General features: G+C 46.0%; 1 protein-coding gene across 4 annotated transcripts in view; it reads right to left on the bottom strand.

Moving 5' to 3' along the window:
- Positions 1–22,204, bottom strand: part of LOC123363984 (cytochrome P450 7B1) — a 192,798-nt gene that overhangs the window by 47,457 nt on the left and 123,137 nt on the right. For 2 of the 4 annotated variants that reach the window (XM_045005662.1, XM_045005663.1), the window contains exon 1: positions 6,414–6,485. The exons of the other annotated variants lie outside the window; for them this stretch is intronic. The gene's annotated coding sequence lies outside the window, so the exon portion shown is untranslated. Of the gene's footprint in view, positions 1–6,413; positions 6,486–22,204 lie in introns of those variants that run through there. 4 annotated transcript variants of the gene reach the window in all.

Genomic DNA, 22,204 nt, shown 5'->3' with positions numbered 1-22,204 from the left:
GTAGTATCCCTCAGTGGAGGGGGGACTTTGGAGTTGGTTTATTGATGGTGGCTAGCACTAAGAGTCCAAACTGTGTGTCTGCAGCTGATTGTTGCTCGAGAGGGTAGTGTTTAGTAAAAGTGTGGGCAGAGGCCCAGGTAGCTGCTTTGCAAATGTTTGTGATAGGTGTGTCACTGAGAAATGCTATTGATGTTGATAACGCTCTGATGGAGTGTGTGCAAACTCCTGGTGGAGCAGGGAGGTTGTTCTGCTGGTAGCACAAATGGATACAACCCTATATCCATTTAGACAGTCTCTGTTTAGAGATGGTCTGACCCTTCGATCGAGAGATTAGACAATTTTCTGAATGATTTTGTTCTTTCTGGGTAAAAGGCTAGTGCTCTGTGGACATCGAGTGTGTGAAGAGAAGTCTCCCTGTTGTCGGCATGTGGTTTCAGGAAAAACACAGGTAAGTATATCGGTTGATTTAGATGCAAGGGTGAGGCTACCTCGGGTATGAATTTGGGATGTTGCCATAGGATCACTTTGTCTTTATAGAATGTGGTATCAGGTGGGGGTGCCATTAAGGCACCTAGCTCTCCTACCCTTCTTGCCGATGTGATGGTGATGAGGAAGGGCACCTTCATCGATAGATGTAGCAAAGAACAAGTCGCTAAGGGTTCAAATTGTTTCCCCATGAGGCTATGGAGGACAAGGTTAAGGTCCCACATGGGCATAGATTCTTTTAGCATTGGGTAGGTATTCATCATGCCTTTTAGAAAATGCTTAGTCATTGGATGAGCGAAGACAGTCGCTCCATCCATGTTATCATGTAACAAGGTGATTACAGCGAGGTGTACTCTGATGGAGCTGTTGGATAGCCCCAATTTTTTAAGACCCAGTATATATTCGAGGACCCTGGGCAGTGGGCCCGACTGTGGAGAAATATGGTTTGCCTTGCAGCAGGTGCAAAATCGTGTCCACTTCTGTGTATATGTTTTTCGTGTGCTTAGTGTGCGGCTGTTCAAGAGTACGTCTTTAACTTCATCAGAATAGTCTTTGTCAATACCTGTTAGCCATGCAGAAATCAGGCCCTGAGATGGAGAAGGGCTAGACTGGGATGATTGACGCATCCTGAGTCCTATGTCAGGAGGTGAGGTATTAAAGAGAGGGTTCGAGGTGGTTTCACTGCCATCTGTCTCAGGTATGGGAACCATGTCTGTCTGGGCCATGTAGGTGCAATGAGAATGACCCTGGACTTGTCTTGCCTGATCTTGTGTATAACCCGACTCAGAAGTGGAATTGGAGGGAATGCATACATTAGTGGCTCCTCCCATTTCATGAGTAGGGCGCTGCCAAGGGAGTGGCTTCCCAGCCCCACTCGGGAGCAGTATTGAGGGTACTTTGCATTGTGGGCTGTTGCAAATAGGTCTAGAGAGGGCAACCACCATAGGTTGAATATGGTGGGGAGGGTTGCGTAGTCTATCTCCCACTCATGAGTTTGTGAGAAGTCTCTGCTCAGTTGGTCCGTTGTGGTGTTCTGGTGTCCCGGTAGGTAGGATGCCGAGATGTCTACATTGTGGGAGATGCACCAATTCCAGAGGCATACTGCCTCCATGCACAGAGGGTATGATCAGGCTCCTCCTTGGCAGTTTATGTAGAACATGCATGCTGTGTTGTCCATAAGGATTTTGATAGTAGTGTTGTGGATTACAGGAAAGAAATGATCACATGTGTTTCTGACTGTTCTTAGTTCTAGTATGTTTATATGCAAGACCAACGACCCTGGATTGTGTTGTCGTCCAGGTGAGCTCCCCATCCCATGAGGGAGACATCCATGGTGATCGTTACTGAAGGAGCTGTGTGTTGGAATGGGACACCTGAGCAGACATTTTGTGGGTGCATTCACCACTCAGAGAATCCTTTACCTTGCAGGGCATGGTGAACCGCCTGTTGAGGGAGTGCTTGTGTGGTATATAGCATGTGCAAAGCCAGGCTTGTAGGCATCTCATATGTAGTCTGGCATGTTTGACGATGAAAGTCATAGTGGCCATGTGTTCCAACAGTCATAGGCACGTCCTGGCGGACGTTTGTGGGCTGTCTGTGACCGTGGTAATCAGAGTGGTTAAGTTGAGGAAGCGCTGTTGGGGTAAGCTTGCTGTTGCTCTGAGGCAGTTGAGATAGGCCCCTATAAATTCCAATTGTTGGACAGGGACTAAAGTGGACTTCTGAAGATCTATTTCAAGTCCAAGGCTCGTAAAGAGGGCCATTGTGATCTATGTGGCTTCTAGTGCTGCCTGCTGTGTCGGTGCTCTTAACAGGCATAGAAACGTCCAGATCCAGGTCTGGAAAAATCATGACCCCTAGTCTACGAAGGTGAGCTGCAGTGACGGCAAGGACCTTGGAAAAGATCCTTGGGGCGATTGACAGGCTGAAGGGTAGCACTTTGTATTGGTAATGTTGATGTCCTAGGGTGAAGCCCAAGAATCATCTGTGCACTGGGTGAATGATGACATGAAAGTAATTGTCTTATTGGTTGAAGGATGAGAGTCAATCTCCTTTCTCTAATGCCAGAATTATCATTAATAGGGTCACCATTTTGAATCATTGTGTTCTCACAAACTTGTTAAGTTTGCATAAATCCAGGATGGGTCTCCATCCGCTGTTCTTTTTCTGAGCAAGGAAATAATGGGAATAAAATCCTCTTCCCCTTTGTTGAACTGGTACTGATTACACAGCCCCTAATTGCATGAGGTGGTATATTTCTTGTTGTCATAGGGGCTCGTGAGAGGGGTCCCTGAAGAGAGATAGGGAAACGGGGTGGGTAGGTGAGATAGAAATAAATGGGATGGAGTAATCCTGCTGGATAATTTCCAGGACCCATCTGTCTGTGGTGATGTTATTCCAGACTGGGTAATATGGTGACAGGTGGTCCCCAGAAGGTGTTAGAGTGGGGTTGAGATCCAGAATTAGAGAGCGTAGAGGTCTCAGGCCCTCGACCAGACCTTCAAAACGATAGCCTGGAGGTGGAAGGCTGGTCTTGATTCTGCCTTTTTTCCGTCTGCCTCTGTTTGCAGCATTGGGTATAGTGTCTTTGGGGCTGGGAGTATGGTGCAACCTGGAATTTTTGGTTGTAAAACCTGCCCTGTTTTTTCTTGTTTCCAGGGACATAGATGCCAAGAATCTTTAAGGTGGTCCGGGAGTCCTTTAAGTATGAAAGGACACATCGGTGGATTTGGCAAACAGTTTCTGACACTCAAAGGGTAGGTCCCTAACTGTAGACTGTACCTCCCTTGGGAATCCCGATAGGTGGAGCCAGGATGCCCAATGCATGACCGTGAAGGTCGCGATGGAGCGTGCTGCTATGTCCATGGAATTGAGGGAGGCTTGGAGGGCCGTCCTTGCGATGAGAGCGCCTTTGGAAAAGTTGGACTTATATGCGTCTCTCCTGTTCTCTGGGAGATGTTCAATAAAATATGACATTGTAGAAAAGAGGTTGTGTGTATATTTTGTGAGTAGTGCAGAGTAATTTGCAATGCGGAACTGTAAGGCGGTGGAAGAATAGGTTTTGCGCCCAAAGAGGTCTCACCTCTTCCAGTCCTTGTAGTAAGAGATGGATCTAGACTGTTGCTGCTTGCCCCTCTGATTTACTGCCTCCACGACCAGTGAATTAGGAGTTGGGTGGGTAAAAAGAAATTCAGCCCCTTTTGCTGGCATGTAATATTTTTTGTCCAACCTTTTGCAAGAAGGAGGGGCCATGGCTGGTGTCTGCCAGATGGTTTTCTTAGGGTCCATTATGGAAGCATTAATAGGCAGTGCTATTTTTGCTGATGGGGATGCCTGGAGTATGTCAGTGAGCTTATGTTGGGTCTCAGGGAGCTCAGAGAAGGGTATGTCAAGGGAGTCCACTACCCTCTTTAACAGTTTCTGAAAGGACTTGAAGTCATCCCCTGATGTGGGAGGTGGTGGCATGATTGTTTCATCTGAAGACAAAAATTAAATGTGTGTAGGTGGCAAGGTGTCTCCTTCAGGTGCATCCTCCTGCTCTTCAGTCTCCTCATTTTGGGCCTCTGGAGGTGCTGAGTTCGTTGGTGAGGAACAGTGGTGTGCTCTGGAGACTGGTGGGTTAGGCGGGCTAATGTTCTGGGCCCCATAGATGGCCCATGGGTCCCAGTATGGCCGGTTGGGTGGGAGGGCCATAGGAGGTGGCAGCCAGGATTGGGGCTGCCAGGCTCGCGCGTCTACCTGTGGCTGGTGATATGGGGGTCCAGCATTAGGAGAGAAGTGATGAGGGGTATACAGTCCTGGATCATCCTACTCAACATCATCACTGAAGAGAGGTGGCGCTGAATCCCCTGGGGTGGTGATCCCTGGCTTGGTCCAGGCTTCGTTGGGGTACTGTCAGTACCGAATAAGGGGGTCCCTGGCGTAGAAGAGACTGCTAGGTCTACCTGTCTTGTGAAAAGTTGCTGTACCGGGAAGCTTGGTGCCAGGGACGGCAGCGCAGTCTGAGAAGAGAGAGTCAGAAATGTCGATGCCAAGGTCTTGCTGAGCTGTGTGTGCGCAGCAGGTGGCACCATTACATTGGTCGGTGCCAAGCTAGGGAGCTTGGCTTTAGATCACACATCTGACAGAGCCTGCCTGTACCGGGTCCTTGGCTCCTCTGGAAGTCTCAGTACTGGATGTTCCCAGTGCCTCTCAGTCTGAGGCTCTCAGCGCTGTCAGTACTGGGGCAGATTTTTCGCTTTCTTTTAGCCAGATCTTGCTGTGGCGATGACTGAGACCGGTGTTTGGTTGCCTTTTTAGGGACAGGGTCTTTAGAAGCAGACTTGGCAGTGGAGCCCTTGTCTGAGACTGCTGCTGATGACCGTTGGCCAAGAGGCGTCCTGGACTCTGGGTTCTGGAGTCTGGCCTGAGGGATTTCTCCATCATTAGTAACTTAAGTTGGAGGTCCCTGGCCTTCAGTGTTCTGGCGATCAGTTTTTTTACAATGACGACACTTTTGGGGAATATGGGTCTCTCCGAGACAGTGGACGCACTGAGCATGGCCGTCTGAAACAGTATCAACAGCCTGCAGGTCAGGCAGCATTTAAATCCAGGAGAACTAGGCATGCCTGAGGAAGGGCCAGCGCTGGAGAAAAATGGGTAGCCCGTTTTTAATCAGTCATCACTGACAGAGGCCCGCCGGGTGGCGGCAGGGGGTGGGGGAACTTAAACAATTTTTTTTTAAATATGGAAGAAGTTAAGACTGTTAACTGAAGTTAACTAAGATTGAGAGGATAAAAGAAAAAAGAAGGAATATGAACTATCTATGGATTTGAAGGGGAGCTGCTATTGCTCCGACTCAAGCCGAGGGTGGTAAAGAAGGAACTGGGGTCAGTTGGCTGCACATGCTAGATAGCAGCTTGGAGCGGCGCGAGATGGCTGCCACGCGTGCGCGGCCAACCAGGGCACTGCTACGACAAATTTCTGACTACAGGCGCAGGGCGCCAAGACACCTAAAGTGGAGCACCCACAGGGACACTCCTCGAAGAACTTTCTGTCCTGCAAAAAAAAAAATTAACATTTCAACTTTTGGTCCCCATTTGGGACAAAAACAAAATTTCAAATTATCAGAATTTGCTGCAAAATGGAAATTCCTATTTTAACCAGATCTAGAATATACTACTACTACTGCTACATATCCTCAACTGGTATTAATCACTACAGCTGCGTTAATGTAAATGGAGCCAAGCCAATTTACACTAGGTGAGGATCTGAGCCAGTTATAACATTGACCTAAAATTATTACACTAACAGGATAGACTAAATGGACCACAAGGTACAAGCATTCACAGAGCTTCAAGGAATAAAAGACTAGATGGTTTCACCATGATCATTACAGAACTCAGATTATCAGATAAATGGTAATTACATATATAAACTTAAGAACTCTCAAGGAAGCCTTAGAGAAGCTGAACTGTGAATGAAACCTTCAAAATCGCAGGCCAAAATGGCAGCCATTGCATAATCACAGAATCCTAGACCTTTGTAAAATATTGTCTCTGAATTTGGGGCCAGTTTGTGCCAGCACCAAAAGCTAGCAAGCCAACTATGGGAAGTTTACTTAAAGATAGGGGCCTCCTGCAGTGACAGTCACCATAGTAACTCCTATGTCATTCCCAACCTCTCATTTCCTCTGTCTGGTTCAAAGGACATGGCCAAGGGAAAAGAGGTATGGCCAAGCCTTCAATATACCCCAGCAATTCCTGGCTGCTGTAACAGGCACTTAGGGCCATTGACAGCCAGCAGGACTAAGAGCAACCTTCAGGCTGTTCTAAGTTATATTGAAAGTCTGGGCTGGCACACAGCTGATCCAGGACTGGGGGAATATAAAGTTGACTTAAAGCCACCTTTGCACATCTCTCTTAGTAGGTGTGCTATTTTTTTCTCACCTGCAGTTGAGGAACTGAGATCATCGGTCAGTTACAAGTACATAATTCAGTCTCCTGACTGCTGCAATGAAGAAGTTTCCCCTTTCTTTCTTCTGGCCTCACAATATGTGTGTTCTGTAGGTAGCTTACGTGCCACCTTCTGCTGCTGTTCATAGTTTCTCCCAAACAACAGTATAGAGAAACTGAGATGATTCAGTCTTATGCATTTCAGTCTGCTGCTGCTTGGGAAAGCTATGAGAAGTCACAGAGGCAATTGGAGGTGTCGAACTACAGATTCAGAAAGACAGCACTGCACTGGTTCATACTCAGTTATCTTCATACCTATAAGGGTTAGAAACATTTTTGTTTTAAGTCATAGATTAGATTGATTTCTTAGCCCCCTTGCTCACCAGGCAAAGCTTTCTGACCAATGGGGGTGAGCAGATATTGGAAGTCCTGAGTTAAAAGTCTGGTTTGTTAGTGTGAAGAGACTATCAGGCATCACTTATTCTTTACTTTAACATTCAGGCAGTTATTACATATTGCTCTGTTTTCTCTTCCTTTTTGGATTTGCCATCTTTCATTCATTTAATGCTCTTCATTTTATATTTTTCACACTTATCCTGTTTAGGGATGTAAAATATTAACTGGTTAACCGGTAAGCATTAGTCTTACCGCTAACCCACCCTAACTGTTAACCCCCTGCGCACTGGCTGGAGCAGCCCCAGCCTCTATCCCTTTAATCAGTTACCTGGTTAAAAGATATAATTGTAATCATTTAAACAGTTAACTTTTTAAACAACATTTCCATTCCTAATCCTGTTTGTCCTTTTTCTTTTTCTTTTGCGATACATAATCTTCATAAAATGTAAATTTTTTTTAAAAAAGAATCTCATTTTTTAAATTTTATTCTGGTCTCATATCACCATCTATACTTTATATTCATTAAGAGCCAGAGTTTTAATTTTAATTTTCTCTGACTACTGTTTGACTAGATGGTTTCTTGCCTTGACTCTTATTTTATTTTCTCTTTTGCAATTTGTTTTTGCTCTGCTTAACCAACGTGAGTCTCTTTTCAAGTGTATTTTATTTCCATGTTACTTTCCTTTTGACGATCTCTGTTGCTCAGTGCTGACAGTGCTCTCCCTCCTACCTCTCCGAGTGACAGTGACAGCTTTGAGGGGTAGCTAGCGGATTTGGAAACAAAAAGTGTATGTCTGTAATGGCTTTATTTTGTTTTGTTTTTAAATTATAAAACCAGACCTCTTGAATCAGGAGCACTGTTTCATTTTGAAAATAAAAATTGCCACAATATACATATCACTATGATCCCAATGCAATACCAATTAGATCTGAAGGAAAAGTCAAGATGGAACTATTATGTCAAATACATTGGCCAGTTCATCTAGATAGGTTAAAGGTCAAATACCCAAAAGCCATTAGCTTTATATTTTTCTACTTAGAAATGAACTATTATTGTGTAAGGCTGCTTGATGATTCAGAAGAACTGTATATATAACTTCTATCCCTTATGTGGCAGCCAGAGGACCCACAGAATGCTCAACTACAACTTTGCATAAGAAATAAATGAGACCAAAAGTCACGACAATTCCTAAATTTAGTCTCAAATTCAGCAAACATTTTCAGAAATATGGAGCGAAATATCTAGAAAGAAGATGCCGCCTCCTGCTGTGATAGAAAGGGGAAAAATTACCCATATATTTGCACACATCCCCTCCACACCCAGTAAAGTCAATGCAACTTCAAAACAGCAAGAGTGCAGCATCGCTATGGATCTGGCCCAGGAACTGCACGGATAAGTAGCTTATTTTAGTGAAGTAATTAATGGACTGCATATCATATCTGAATGCATGGCAGTAAGAAATGACACTGCAGCCTCAGCTAGCTAAACTTGTAATAGCAACAGGCTACTTCATTAACACTGGTGAAGTACTAGTGTTTGCCAAGGAAAAGAGAAAAGCAAGGCAACAAAACTGTCCACAATTATGAAGGAAATCATCTATGTAACAAGCTAACTAATACCCAGAAGCTGAATGACTCACTGTATTAAGAAAATTAGAAAGGGTGCTCAATGGTATTAAATAATGCAGCGCACTTACATGGTCTTAACATTCTAGAAACATATATAAGTGCTGTACAATGTAAGGCCTGGACTCCTGCAAACAATTAAGCATATTTAAGTAAGTATTTTCAGAATCAGGGCCTACATTTTAAAAGATGTATTTTTATGTTTCAGGTTTTGTTTTGTACTTTGGGTAGATTTAGGAATCTCTCATACTCACTAGGCTGTAAATATGTTTGTAGGGAGAAAGTAAGGACATGTAACTATCTCTTAATTGTATTTTTTAATTGATATAAAAAACTTTAATAGAGATTTTTACTAGGTGTTCATAATAACCCATGTGAATAAAGTGTGGCTTTGTTTTTGTCTAGCTATTAGACCACCAACTGAGGATTGTGAGTTCGCTCTTGCAGGTCTACTAGTTCAAACAGTAGAAACTCATGCTTTCTGATCCAGAGAGGCTGACTTAAATTCTCATTCAGGCCACCACTTTTAGCAATGCCCCTGAATAAGTCATGTGCAAGAAGTCAGGGGTGGCGCTAGCTTTTTTGCTGCCCCAAGCATGGCAGGCAGGCTGCCTTTGGCGGCACGCCTGCGGGAGGTCCCCAGTCCTGCGGATTCGGCGGCTTGCCTGCGGGAAGTCCGCCGGTCCTGCGGATTCGGTGTACCCGCCGCCGAATTGCTGCCGTATCCGTGGGACTGGCGGACCTCCCGCAAGCAAGCTGCTGAAGGCTGACTGACTGATGCCCTCGCAGGAAACAGCAGGGCACCCCCCGCTGCTTGCTGCCCCAGGCACGTGCTTGGAGCGCTGGTGCCTGGAGCTGCCGCTGCAAGAAGTTAATCTGGGCCTCTGGATTGAAAAGCATGAGTCTGCTACTGCCTTGGAGCTAATGGATTTGGGCCAGATGCTAGCTGGTGTAAACTCTCATAGCTTCATTGTAATCCAACAATTGTGTGTTGAACAGTTAGGATCTGGCTGCAGGTCCAATTACTCCAAGGCAGTAAGAGATTCATACACCTTCATATGTGGTCTACTGTGATTAGAAAAGAACAAAGAGCCACATTTCATTAGCATAGGTTACACTCACAATCTGTGATGAATGATGGGGGGAGATGTCACATAAGTATCTGATTAGAAAAGAGGATGCCTCAAGAGTATAGTATAAATGATGAAAAAAAGAGTGCCCTTCTGGACTGCATTAGTACTCTCACTATAAAAGGGCCACAGTGGCTTGACATCTCCATTTTCAATTTGCTCTTTGATAGCCGTTGCTAACTTGTATCCTAGCTAGTGTAGCTATGGACAATGTTCTTATCATTTGTGTAAATGTCTAAGCATTTCTTTTAAAAAAATCCTTTTGAATCCTCATTGGTTTCCATCTCATAAATAGTTTCTTCTGCATGACAAAAGTACATCACCTTTCACCCAGTGACTATTGAGTCCCCTTAACAGCCTTTCGTGAAGGATTATATTAAAAGGTTTTAGAAAGTCTAAATATATTCTATTTACTCATTTTCCTTTAGCTAGTATTTTGTTGACTTCAATTGTACTGCAAAATACAAGAACCATTAAAACAATTGCTGATGGCACAAATTATTTTGGCAGGAAAAGTGCTATGCTGAGGCCACCGGTAACAAATTAGAAGAAATAGCGGAAGCCAAAAATTCAGATAGCCAGTTGGATTAAAAAAAAAATCAAAACAAAACCCAGGAGACAGCCAGATTGTCATTTCCAGTGTTCTGCAGGCTTAAATTCCAGATCGTAGTGCTATACTCTGACAATTTTACTCCTCGGTGCCTTATTATCTTTCATTCCTATAAAAACCCAGAATTAATCATTCCAAGGGACTATATTGAAGGTCAGTTGCCTGCACTTGAAGTCTAGTAAGTGGTTGTGAAACAGACTCTACCATCCTATGTTTGTAGTTTATAAGAAAGCAGTAGTATTCATTCACTGTCTTGTCACTTAGTTTAATTCATTGATCCGTTGTTGTTTTAAATATTTTTCTAAATTAAATCTATTGGTAGATTTGGAAGCACTCATGATTTGGAAGACTAAAGACCTCAACTCTTCAAAAGGAAAACAGCTGGATGGAAGAGATGTAAGGGTCCATACAAGTGGAATCCTATGCAGGATCAGGGTTTAAGGCATCTTTCTGAAATGCAGTGCCACGTGATTAAAATATAGAGAGATTCTCTGAGGTACTTTGCTTGGTTTCAGCATTGCCAGCGGTCTCTAGAAAAAGAAATGAGACCGAAAGAGGCAAGACCCCAGTTTTTCTTCCAAAAGAACTTTAAGTTAGATAGTTATAAATACTGGGCAGTTTGAAATAGCTACTACTAATGCTACTACAATAAAACAATAACAAACTACCATAAACATACTTTCCTACCTCATAGAGCTGTGGTGAGAGCAAATTAATTAATGTAGGCAAGATGCTCCAATACTACGGTGATGAGAACCACAGAAAAGCCTATTAAACATGAAACTCAAGCCTCAAATGGCACAATTATGGAAAAGTAGCTGAATAATAAATCTGCCATTTCTTTATATTGCCTTGTACTTATGTACCATGCTGCTACTACAGCAGCGTCTCTCACAAACATGGGATACTGCTAACAAATGAAACCTGTCCTATGCTCCCTACACTGGCTTCCCACAAAATATCAAGTCATTATCTTCAAGACACTCAATGGCCTGGACCTGGGATATCTAAAAGATGACCTAAAGCTCTGAGATGAAGACTACGGTCTACAACTCCACTCCTCTGGCATGCTGGACTTCTATAGTAAGGGGAAGCTAATCTGTGTGGGCTGGGAAGGGGTTCACTCACTGATGGAGTACCTCCTCGGGGCCAGGCATGGAGTAGCAGCTATCTTTCAGTCTGGTGCCCCTTGCTGATGGTCGCTCTGTCACTGTGGTGGTTGCTCTTCCCGTAATTCGGCCCTCCAGCCAGGGCTCGATTGGGAGGACACTGAGTTAACAGAAAGTCCAACATAAAACAGTTCAATGTCCTCACAAGAATCTTTGGCCCCAACTCCAGGCTCATGCCACTTTGCTGGTGACTGATACGGGAACCAAGGCCGTCTTACTACAATGGGGCCAGCCCAGGACCCTTAATGCACTACTGGACAGTGCTCAGATATTACATTGATGAACAAACGTTAACCCCATATGGACTAGATTAGTACTTTTCCACATCTATATTTTAGGCAGAGCTTTTTTCCCTTTAACTTCTATCACAAATATATTTGAAAATATCTTCATTTTTACTTGAAATGTAGTTCATTTTTCTTTTCCCCCTCTAACTACACTTCATTTAGAGACAGGGTACCTGAGTGAAGCAGGGCTGGGGAAAGGCAGAGGAGCTGGGGCTCTCCAGCCTGGAAAGACCCAGGCTGTGGCCTAGCAGAAGGCAAATAGGTACTGGGGGTTGCAGAGGGCAGCCCAGGGGTAGGCAAAGGCAGCAGGTCCAAACCCAACCTTGCCAGTGATGAGTAGACTGATACTGCAGTCTGCCCCAGGGGAGGGGAGCTAAACAATGACTGGCAGTAGCCATATACTGAGTCGAGGTGGGTATAGTGGGTGGGGGTTCCCTGGGGAGGGGAGACCCTAAGACTGAGGGGTTACTGCCAGGGGGCAGCGCCCCAGATAACAGGGCACCAGGCCTGGGAGAGACACGGGGGCCAAGCGGTAGCGGGACACCGGCCTGCAGAGGGCACCTCAACGGCTGGAGAGCTAATTCCCTGAGACCACCAGCAGGAGGCGCCGGAGGGGTGAGTCCACATGCTTACACGTGGTGGAGAATGCGGGTATAGCGGTCCACCCCAATGCAAGAGGCCAGGGCACAGACTGTGAGATGATTGCCTGAATCGGGAAGTTGAGGAACTCTCAGTGGAGAAGAAATGAGAGACTACTACTGGAGAGCCTGTGTGGCCTGTCTCACCGAGCAGCAAGCAGGGCTGCAGGGAAGGGCACAAAGACCTCATTGGGGGCCAGGCACGTTGGGCAGGAAGCCAGTGCCAAGGCCGAAGACCTGTTGGGCCTGTGGGGAACCAAGGCACTTGAAGAGGGAGTGCCCTCATGGAACTCGCAGGGCCCAGGCTAGCCCTGAGGTGATCAAGGTGGGCACTGGCTGTGCCTCCTCTGCCACAAGGGGCGCCAGGGAAAGCAGCCTAGTCCCCAGAGAAAGATGGGGAGGCCAGAGGACCAGGCCAGGTCCGAGACTGCCCCGAAGGAGGGGGTAGTGATGACCAGGGCCCAAAAGAGGGGAGTTTTGGGGTAGAGAAGCCCCAGACAAACTGGGGATCCCATGGGGGAGCTGAAAGGGCTACCAGGGGAACCCAAACTATGGAGGAAGGGAGCTGGCTGCTCCTTGCACTGGAGAGCGTGCGCAAGGAGAGGGATTCCCTGCGGGTCCGCCTGCAAGAGATGCTGGGGCGATATGGATCTCCCCTACCTGTGAATTCTTAAGGGGGAGGATGTGTAGCACGGTGCTTACCCCGCTCCTGCCCTAGGGGCTTAAAACAGCCCAAGAGAGGGCTGGGGCAAGAAACCTGGGTCGATTGGGGAAAGTAGGCTCAGCTGTGGCCATGCCCCAGTCAGGCTCAGCTGGCCCCGATAAGAGGCTGTGAGCCAGAAGCCCAGGCAGCCTCTCTCTGTTTGTAGAGGGAGAAGGGCCTGGCTGCAGGGAGCTAGAGACAGGGTACCTGAGTGGAGCAGGGCTGGGGAAAGGTAGAGGAGCTGGGGAGCTCCAGCCTGGAAAGCCCCTAGCAGAAGGCAAATAGGTACTGGGGGTTGCAGAGGGCAGCCCAGGGGTAGGCAAAGGCAGCAGGTCCAAACCCAACCTTGCCAGTGATGTGTAGGCTGATACTGCAGTCTGCACAGGGTATGGGGGCTAGACAATGACGGGCAGTAGCCGTATACTGAGTTCAGGTGGGGATAGTGGGTGGGAGTTCCCTGGGGAGGGGAGATCCTAAGACTGAGGGGTTATTGCCAGGGGGCAGCGCCCCAGATAACAGGGCACCGGGTCTGGGAGGGACATGGGGGCCAAGCGGTAGCGGGACACCGGCCTGCAGAGAGTGCTCCAACTGCTGGAGAGCTAATTCCCTAAGACCACCAGCAGGAGGCACCACAGGGGTGAGTCCACAAGCTTACAGAGGGCTTCGGCAAGCACGACAGGCCCGGACTTGTCTGCCTCACTTGGGCAGCAGACGACATAGCCCCACTCTGAGCCTCAGAGTCATGGCCTGACTGAGGTGCCACTGATGGCTAGTTCCTGGATCTTGCTGAGAGAGATCGGCCTCTTCCTGTCTTCTTCTGCGCTGGCGATTGGGACTGGTGCCGAGCCTCCTAGGCAGTGTCTTCCTTTGATGCCAGATCTCTCGAAGACAGCGCCAGAGCACTTTGCACTGAAGAAGACGTACTGGGAACGGGATCCCCGGCACCTGGGTCCGACTGAGGTCAGAGAACTGCCTCCATGAGGAGTATTTTAACCTGCGGCTCCCTCTACGAGTTCTCGGTCAGAATTCCTGATAGATCCTGCAGCGGTCTTTTTGGTGACCCTCGCCCAAACACTGTAAACAGGAGGTGTGGAGATCACTTTTGGGCATGCGCTTCATGCAGTCCTGGCAAGTCTTGAAGCCTGGGGATCGTGGCATGCCCTGGTGACAAATAAGGGGCGGGGGAGGGAAAACAGAATGGGGGAACCCCCCGTAACTGAAACTCATAAGTGAACTATCTATGCTATACTAACCAACTAGAAACTAAGGTGGGTGAGGGAGGCGGGGGCAAAGTCGAAGCCCAAAGGCTTCAGCCCCAAGCGTGTGAGGAGGGGGCTGTAACCTGAGTCTCGCCACCTAGGGATAAAGCCCTTGGGCTTTGGCTACAGGTGGTGGGACTTTGGATTTGACCTTGGATGGTGGGGGTTTAGGCTTGGGTTTCGACCCCAGCAAGTCTAACGCCAGCCCTGGCAACCCCATTAAAATGGAGTTGTGACCCACTTTGGGGTCCTGACCCACAGTTTGAGAAATGCTGCTCTAGATGGTTTGTAATTTGGGTGTCACTTTGGACATGGCCTTCTTTGTAGACCCATACAGCCAGGTGGCATCTAAATGTTACCACATATTCCTGCACAATGTCTCTGAAATCTGGCCTTTCCTCTCTGTCCACACAGCCAAAACTCACCCTCAGTATCTCACTTCTTGACTACTGAATCCTCCTCCTGTATGGCACTGGCAAATGTCATCTTGGCCCCCTTAAGTCCACTGAAAATGCTACAGCAAAGATCATCTCCTGGGTTCTTCTCTCTGACCCTTCAACCATTTTCTGTATCCCTCCACTGGCTTCCTCTTTTCCACTGCAACAAGCACAAACTACTTGTCTTCACTTCTAACGTTCTTTATGGCTTAGCCCCGCTCCACCTTTCATCCCTTACAGACTACTGAGCTTTCAACTCCTGACACCATGCTGCCAACAGTACCAACCTTTATCACCCTTTAGTCCATTTTTCCCTCAAACATCTTTATGTTTTCTTCTACTTCCCCCCCCTTTTGTAGGGGAGGAGCTCTGCAAAGCCATATTATCTTCTTTCAAATCCCTGCTTAAAAACTCACATCAACACTAGGTGAAGCCTACACTGCTGGTGCACTGTGAGCACTACTAATTATGCTAGTCACAATAATCTGATTGTTAGTTTGTGCTCCACCTATTTGTTTTTTATATTCACCTGTCATGTCATTGTATACTTAAATTGTGATGTCTCTGGGGCAGGAAAGTTTTTTTTGTTATGTGTGTGTAGAACACATAACACAATAGGGCAGAGGTTGGCAACCTTCGGCATACGGCCCATCAGGGTAATCCACTGGCGGTATGCGAGACATTTTGTTTACGTGGACTATCTGCAGGCATGGCCTCCTGCAGCTCCCAATGGCCTTGGTTCACCTTTTCCGGCCACTGTGAGCTGCGGGGGGCCATGCCTGCGGACGGTCCACATAAACAAACTGTCTTGCGGCCCTCCAGCGGATTAACCGGATAGGCCGCATGCCTATAGGGCCTCAATCCCTGGTGGAGGTCAGTAGATGCTGCTATAATAATAGTAATTCCCAGTCTAAGACTTAACTATTAAAATTAAAAGCCCTGTACAATACCATCAATATTAACGATGAAAAAATAAACGCAGTCAAAATGCTTTTGACATGCAAAGTGTAGTGCAAGCAGCTCAGGATGAACGAATTGAGCCAAACCTGACTGGTCTATCTTAACCTGTTTGCATTCTGATTCCATGTGTAGAGTACACCCACCACCTCCGGGTATATAGGAGCTACCCATTGCAGTACACTGTTAAAATATTAATGGATGGAATTGGATAGCTCAGTGGCTGAATAGAGTCTTCAATTTCTATTCAGTGGGTCAAACCTAGCTAAGGACAATAATAATGGTCAAACGTGTTTGACATCAACTGGCTGTTCAATTGCCTATGTGAAGTGAGTTGGTGGTATCAGTCCAGCTCCTAGTGGACAGGGGCGTTCATATAATAAAACCACCATCAGAATTGGCAACCTTGTGAACAGCCCCAGAAGAGGGGCCAAGGACTCAAGTCTTATCTTGCAGATGAAGAAACCTGAGTGGCTGATGCCCATGCTGTATCTACATTGTGGATAAGTAAAATGGCTTCATCTCCAGCGCTGTCAATTCAGCTCCTTAAACCCTAAACACGCATAACAAAAAAGTAGTGCTAAATGCATTATGCGATTTTTCACATTGATACTGTAACTTGATTAGTTCTAAACCACATTTCTTTAACAGGTAAAAGGCAGTGGCTCTCACCGAGATCGAAACCATACAATTGTACCTCCAAAATCCTCCTAGAATAGCGCAGCTTCTCACCACTCCACCTTGGAGGTGTGCTTTCATGGTAGTCTAGCCCACAAGAACTTTGAGAAATCTTATAATTCTGAGATTCAGGGCCACATTGTACCATTAAGGCACTGGCCAGGGATGTACAGATGCAGGGTTTTGATTCTGGCCTCTTTACACTGAAAAGAGCTTTAAAACAAGGAGTGGTAACATTCCTTATTCATTTCAGGAAATGGATCCCATGGTGAGGCTACAGAAGTTACTAAAGGAAATATGTAAACTTTTAGTGGAGCAATTTCCACTTTTACATTTATGCATAATAAGAGAAATGACTAAATATGTCATAGCAGAAACAAATCATCAGGAAGTCCTGGTATCTCTTTATGCAGTTATGAGAGACATACACAGAGCCCAGGTCTACACTACGAGTTTAGATAGAATTTAGCAGCGTTAGATTGATTTAACCCTGCACCCGTCCACACAACGAAGCCATTTTTGTCAACTTAAAGGGATCTTAAAATCGATTTCTGTACTCCTCCCTGACGAGGGGATTAGCACTGAAATTGACATTGCCCAGTCGAATTTGGGGTAGTGTGGACACAATTCGATGGTATTGGCCTCCGGGAGCTATCCCAGAGTGCTCCATTGTGACCGCTCTGGACAGCACTTTCAACTCAGATGCACTACCCAGGTACACAGCAAAAGCCCCAGGAACTTTTGAATTTCATTTCTTGTTTGGCCAGCATGGCGAGCTCATCAGCACAGGTGACCATGCAGTTCCAGAATTGCAAAAGAGCTCCAGCATGGACCGAACGGGAAGATCTGATTGCTGTTTGGGGAGATGAATCCATGCAATCAGAACTCCATTCCAAAAGATGAAATGCCAAAATATTTTAAAAAATCTCCAATGGCATGATGGACAGAGGCTACAATAGGGACCCACAGCAGTGCTGTGTGAAAATTAAGGCGCTCAGGCAAGCCTACCAAAAAACCAAAGAGGCAAATGGCCACTCTGGGTCAGAGCCCCAGACATGCTGCTTCTATGATGAGCTGCATGCAATTCTAGGGGGGAGCCCTACCACTACTTCACCCCTGTCTATGGACACCTGCAAGGGTGGAATCTCATGCAACAGGGATGAGGATTTTGGGGACAAGGAAGATGAGGAGGTGGAGGAGCATGAGGATAGCGCACAGCATGCAAGCGGAGAAGCCATTCTCTGCGACAGCTAGGAACTGTTTATCACCCTGGAGCCAATACCCTCTCAACCATCCCAAGGTGGGCTCACAGACCATGAAGCCGGAGAAGGCACCTCTGGTGAGTGTACCTTTGTAAATATAATGCATGGTTTAAAAGTACGCATGTTTAATGATTAATTTGCCCTGAAGACTTGGGATGCATTCGCGGCCAGTACAGCCCCTCCTTTTAACTGACCATCCCAATGGGTGCTTGCTATGGGAAAGGAGGGCACTGCTGTTTGAAACCATTCCCACATGTTATGAAGATTGAAGAAGCTGAAAGGCTGTGGCTTATCATGGCTGCCTGCAAGCTGAATTCTGTTGCCAGGCCCTGCGTGTGTGATCTCTCACACCAAACTGGCAGGCCCTCAATATAAGAGGCAAAATGCGACCTTGTACCGAAAGCACATGTGCTATGTAACGTTAACAGCTTGGTTCACCGTGAAAGAGTCTACCCATTGTTCTCTAAAATGTGTCTTTTTAAATACTACTCTGCCTTTTTTTCCTCCTGCAGTTGCAAATGTTTTGACGCTCCCCCTATCATCTCCATCCCAGAGGCTAGCGCAGATAAGAAGGCGAAAAAAATGCACTCACGATGAAATGTTCTCTGAGTTCATGCAGTCCTCTCGCACTGAAAGAGCTCAGCAGAATGTGTGGAGGCAAACAATGTCAGAGTCCAGGAAAGCAGAAAATGCGCAAGGACAGGAGGGATGATCAAGATGAGATGTGGTGGGAGCAAGATGAGAGGTGGTGGCAGTGTGATGAGAGGAGGCAGGATGCAATGCTGAGGCTACTGGGGGATCAAACTGATATGCTCTGGTGTCTGGTGGAGCTGCAGGAAAGGCAGCAGGAGCACAGACTGCCGCTGCTGCCCCTGTGTAACTGCCTGCCCTCCTCCCCAAGTTCCATAGCCTCCTCACCCAGATGCCCAAGAACGTGGGGGCAGAGGGGACGCCGCCTCTGGACACCCAACCACTCCACCCCAGAGGACTTGCTAAGCAACAGAAGGCTGGAATTCAATAAGTTTTGAAGTGCAGTGTGGCCTTGTCCTTCCCTCCTCCACCACCCCACCTGGTGCTTCCCTCCACCCCCACCACTCCTGGGCTACCTTGACAGTTATCCCCCTTTTTGTGTGATGAATTAATAAAGAGTGCATGATTTTGAAACAATAATGACCTTATTTCCTCTGCAAGCGGTGATTGAAGGGGGGAGAGCGGTTGGCTTACAGGGAAGTGGAGTGAACCCAGGGGGCAGGTTTTCATCAAGGAGAAACAAACAAAACTGTCACACAGTAGCCTGACCAGTCATGAAACTGGTTTTCAAAGCTTCTCTGATGTGCTGCACGCCCTGCTGTGCTCTTCTAATCATCCTGGTGTCTGGCTGCGTTTAATCAGCGGCCAGGTGATTTGCCTCAACCTCCCACCCTGCCATAAATGTCTCCTCCTTACTCTCACAGATATTGTGGATCACACAGCAAGCGGCAATAACAATTGGAATACTGGTTTCGCTGAGGTCTAACCGAGTCAGTAAACTGTGCCAGCACGCTTTTAAATGTCCAAATGCACATTCTACCACCATGCTGCACTCTCTCAGCCTATAGTTGAAGAGCTCATTACTACTGTCCAGGGTGCCTGTGTATGGCTTCATGAGCCATGGCATTAAGGGGTAGGTTGGGTCCCCAAGGATAACTATAGGCATTTCAACATCCCCAATAGTTATTTTCTGGTCTGGGAAGTAAGTCCCTTTCTGCAGCTGTTCAAACAGACCAGAGTTCCTGAAGATGCGAGCGTCATGTACCTTTCCCGGCCATCCCATGTTGATGTTGGAGAAACATCCCATGTGATCCACCGGTGCTTGCAGCACCATTGAAAAGTACCCTTTGCGGTTTATGTACTGGCTGCCAAGGTGGTCCGGTCTCTAGACAGGGATATGTGTTCCATCTATCGCCCCACCACAGTTAGGGAATCCCATTGCAGCAAAGCCATCCACTATGACCTGCACATTTCCCAGAGTCACTACCCTTGATAGTAGCAGCTCAGTGATTGCATTGGCTATTTGGATCACAGCAGCCCCTACAGCAGATTTACCCACTCCAAACTGATTCCCGACTGACTGGTAGCTGTTTGGCATTGCAAGCTTCTAGAGGGCTATTGCCACTCACTTCTCAACTGTGAGGGCTGCTCTCATCTTGGTATTCTTGCGCTTCAGGGCAGAGGAAAGTTCCATGAAAGTGCCCTTATGCATGCAAAAGTTTTGCAGCCACTGGGAATCATCCCAGACCTGCAACACTATGTGGTCCCACCAGTCTATGCTTGTTTCCCAGGCCCAGAATTGGCGTTCCACGGCATGAACCTGCCCCATTAACACCGTGATGTCCAAATTGCCAGGGCCCATGCTTTAAGAGAAGTCAGTGTCCATGTCCTCATCACTATCGTGATCGCGCTGTCGTCACCTCCTCGCCTGCTTTTGCAGGTTCTGATTCTGCACATACTTCAGGATAATGCGCGAGGTGTTTACAATGCTCAGAACAGCAGCAGTGAGCTGAGCGGGCTGCATGCTTGCCGTGGTATGGCGTTTGCAGGAGAGCAGAGTTGCAGTGGAAGTGGTGGATGATGACAGATGCCATGAGAATAGATATTTATACTGAATGACGAGAGGACCAGGAGAGCAGAGTTGCAGTGGAAGCGGTGGTTGGATGACGATGGTTAGCAGTCCTACTGCACCATCTGCTGAAAGCAGTATGGTGTCTGCACGGAAAAAAAGCATGAAACGATTGTCTGCTGTTGCTTTCATGGAGGGAGGGGCGACTGATGACATGTACCCAAAACCACCCAGGAGAATGTTTTTGCCCCATCAAGCATTGGGAGCTCAACCCAGAATTCCAATGGGCAGCAGAGACTGCAGGAACTGTGGGATAGCTACACACAGTGCAATGCTCCGAAAGTCGATGCTAGCCATGGTACTGTGGATGCATTCCACCGACTTAATGCGCTTAGTGGGGACACACACAATCGACAGTATAAAATTGCTTCCTAAAAATCGACTTCTATAAATTCGACCTAATTTTGTAACGTAGACATACCCAGAGAGAGTTAGATAACATGGTACTGAAAATAAACAAAGGCTGAACATGCCTGATCTATTCACTTTCCAAACTTTTTTTTTTTTAAATGCTGACAAAGCTCAACTGGGCAAGACCTGCTTAGCTTAGTCATTTTCACATCTCTACTGCACTTATCAGCTTTGACAATATATATATATATATATATATATATATATATATATATATATATATATATATATATATATATATATATATATATATATAATCTCACCAGCAGAGAGTACCATCTTACTCAGCCAAGAAAAATGTACAAGTTGGGAAACTAAAAGTGCAGATATAACATTCTATGAAATCACACCAGTTTTACAATGGTCCATGTTTCTGATATTTTTATCTTAACACATCAAGGGTGATAGAAACTTCTTTTTGCTGTCAAAGTGATCAAAGGGAGGCTGAGAAAGAATCTATAAACAGATGCTGCCCAGTGACAAACCTTAAAGAACAAGACTGTGGGGCCAGATGTTTGAGTGACCTTCGGACTACAGAACATGTTGGCATGGTGTTGATTTAGATAGTTGTTGGCAGGAGCTTTCGATCCAGCAGCTGAAAAAAATCTAAATTATGGAAATATTTTTTCTCATCTCTCCCCTAACTACAAAACCTGAAACTACTGGTCAGTGGGGCTGATGGCTGTCAAAGAAGTTGAATTCACCACACAACCCTGCCAGTAGGTATCACATCAAAAGGGAGTTAGCTGAATGAACAAGAACATCTTCAGGCTGTGCCATTTTGCATCCCCCTCAACTTTCAACAGCTGTTTCTTGAGTGAATACAGATGCAAAATAATTATACAAAATGTTTTAGATTTTCAATATACTACATGTAAATATAGAATCTAATAGTGGATATATGTGACATAACATAGATTGTGATTAGAAAAGAAATTGATAAATGCAGTAGCAAACAGAATGACTGTCAATAGGTATCTACCAGCAATGGAGGTTTCCCTAAATTATACTTTTAGCATGATCAATTGGTGACATTAAATATCATTTTAAAAATCAAGGATAATTGATCACATACACATTGCTTAAGTCAAACGAATACTTTTCCTGAAAGGCACTAGAAATTATGATTACATGAAATTAGTTGTACTGTACATTTCTGGATGATAGCTCTGTGTCATCAAGCCTTTTCAGTTTTTGCTGCAGTAAAAAAAAATCCTTTATTGAGATATATAGAAGGAAAAGCATTCCCAAAATAAAATTCTTATGGATATTCAAGTATAAACTACTACATAATGCTAGAACAAATACAGAAAAAGTCTTGTTTTGTAACATTAAATGTGATTGAAGACTGTACAGTTCTTCTTACGCTTTTAGACGTTTTGTCACTTTACCTGGAGAAATATACACTGCTTATTCTGAATTGCTGCTGATGTCCAGCACTTGTCAAAACCACTATCTGTCAAGCACTTCACAAAGTGTTGCAAAATGACAGTTCAGGATGTCTGAATAGATGGAGCCCGGGGAAAAACAGAACAGATAGAAAATTCATGACTCTAAACTACA

The sequence above is a fragment of the Mauremys mutica genome, chromosome 2, assembly GCF_020497125.1.
Source record: "Mauremys mutica isolate MM-2020 ecotype Southern chromosome 2, ASM2049712v1, whole genome shotgun sequence".
Classification (NCBI taxonomy): Eukaryota; Metazoa; Chordata; order Testudines; family Geoemydidae; genus Mauremys; species Mauremys mutica.
This window is presented reverse-complemented; position numbering and strand designations above follow the sequence as displayed.